The 2511-nt window shown below is 38.0% G+C and overlaps 1 pseudogene; it reads right to left on the bottom strand.

Moving 5' to 3' along the window:
• Positions 1-722: 722 nt before the first annotated feature.
• LOC112320397 (heterogeneous nuclear ribonucleoprotein D-like pseudogene) lies at positions 723-2171 on the bottom strand (annotated as a pseudogene).
• Positions 2172-2511: the final 340 nt, after the last annotated feature.

Raw genomic sequence — 2511 nt, 5'->3', positions numbered from 1 at the left:
AGTGTTAAAGAGGCAATATACCTCCTTCATAGTGATGAATTGATCATTTTATTTAATAACTGACGCTAAAATTCCTCATTAAAAATTCTGTCATCATTTGAAAAAATTGAGAAGACTATTTGATTACACATAGAATTGCTACATGTTTGTTAACTTTAATGCTTCTGAAATTACACTTAAATGGCAGTTGAGAAATTAGATGTCCCTTATTGACCCATAACATAGAAAATGATAGTGGAAGCAACAGTGAGAGAAAAGTAAAAACAAAGAAAACTAATTTGATGCTATATACAGTCAGACAAAGTTGTGTCTTGTACACTAGAAAGTCTTTTACAGTATAATGATCTTAGATCAATAGAAGACCAATGTTCAGTGTCATCCTGCAAGATGGGTTACTTTAGCAATCTTCTCCAGTTTTCTCCAATGTCCTCCTTTAGTATGACTGATAATGTTTTTGGTGATTGCCACCCACTCGAGATACCTTGCCTTAAGGGCTCTGTTGCCCACTGTAGCCTGCACATCCCTGTCCATACTGGTAGTTCTCATAGTTACACCCAGTATAATCATAGCGGCCTTGGGCGCTGTAGTTTTGATCATCACCATAGGCACTACTCTAATTTCCATATCCTTGACCATAATCGTTACCAAGTCTTTGGTTCCAGTGTTGGCCCTGACCTCAGTCATGATCTCTTGTCAATCAGCTGCAGTGCCTGTGCTCCTTTTTATTGTTGCTGCCACCACCTGTAAACCTCTTTGGGTTGGGCAACTTGGATTTCACACTTCCCAGAACCAATTAAATGTTATGTGCTTTCTAACAATTTCTTTACTGGTTCTGTGTGTGTATATGTGATAAAACAAAAACATCTTTTTTCATTTGTTTTTGTATCCATGGGAAGCTCAATATTTTTAATCTTTCCAAAACCTCCATAATATTCTTTAATTTGTTGTTCAGAAGTATCTGGGCTCAGTCCACCCAGAAAAATATTTTTGAGAGTTTCTTTCCCTTGTAAAGCTTTGGCCCTTCGCAGGTTTATCAATTTGCCATCTAGTTTGTGTTCTTTCAGTTCCAAACCCTTATCAACACTAGCAGTATCTTTGAAGAGCACAAATCCAACCAAATCCTCTTGATATTCCAGTGACTGGAGCTGTTTCAATTGTGGAGTCTGCAACTTCCCCAAATCAAGACAAATATTCAGCCTGATCTTTCTTGCTTGTACCCCAGCTGAAGCCTCTAATAAACATTTTACCCTCATCCTGCTGATTCTTGCCCTCATTGATCTTGGACCCCTCTGCAGATTCTCTATGTTGCTGTACTAGTTCATGTTCTCCACGGTGGCAGAGTTACCAGCAAGGGGGTTCTGGTGCACAGTCAGAGTCATAAGCCATGGCATCATGGAGCAGCAGCAGGGAAGGTGGGTCTAGAGCTATCTCCCTACCCTTATCCCCATTTTCAACCCCCCAACCCCTGTCAGGGCTGAATGCATAAATAAATAGACAATAAATCTATGTTTCCCTCCGTCCTTCCCCCAAAATCAATTTTCTAAAAAATGTAAAAGTGCGGTGGAAGAGAAAGGAAAGTTATTTCAACAAATATTTGATAGATGAGAAATAGATGGTGAAGTGGTGACTGGCTTGCCAGAATACAGGAAGTTGAAGCCTACCTTGGTGTCAAAAGGGACCAGAAAAGAAGCTAGTCAATTCATCTAACAAAACACCTGGAAGTTCAGCCTTTGAAATCAATCAGCTTTACAAAAACTGGGAAGAGTTGAAGTGAACACAGAGAATGTTTAAAAACCTACACTAATAATAATTGGAGACATGAAGACCTTCCCACCCAAGTTCCCTTTCCGTCCTGTGCAGTTAAGCAACTTAATCTCAATCTCTGCTATGTAAGAGATGGGATAAGTTCTTCCTCTGGAGAAATGGAGTCAGCTAAGTTTCTTAATGTGGGAACAAGAGACACATGAAAAATGGGATGATTCACAGTACTAACAAGGAGGGAACTATGTATAAATTCATATACTGAACTGTAAGAGTCTCCAAACCTCATCCCCATCAGGAGAAAACTGGAGGATTTTTGTTTAGAGTAAACAGTTCCACATACTGATCTTTGGGTGACCCTCGATGAAATAATTGGCTCCATACAGAAGGTCATCAGATGACAAGTTCATCTACCTTCCACAGAATTGATCAAAAGTTTAGTGACAAATTTTTTAATATAAATGGGAGGCCAAAGATTACCAATATTTGAGGAAAGTCTACAAAGTAAAAGAGCAAAACAAACAGAAACAAATAAACAAAAAAGATAAAAGGCAATGAAGAAGATCCTCACAACACATAAGATATTCAGAGAGATGTCATTGTGTCTATAAAATGAGAAAATGATGCAATTAAAAAGGAACAGTCCTAGAGTTTAAAATAAAAGAGCTCCTGAAAATTATAACTGATTTTTTAAATCAAATTCCAGAAGAGAAGTTAAAGTCAAGAAATCCAGGAAAACAGACTAAAATG

Source organism: Desmodus rotundus, chromosome 2 (assembly GCF_022682495.2).
Source record: "Desmodus rotundus isolate HL8 chromosome 2, HLdesRot8A.1, whole genome shotgun sequence".
NCBI classification, from domain to species: Eukaryota; Metazoa; Chordata; class Mammalia; order Chiroptera; family Phyllostomidae; genus Desmodus; species Desmodus rotundus.
Note: the sequence above shows the minus strand (reverse complement) of the source record. Positions and strands in the feature narration are given on the sequence as shown.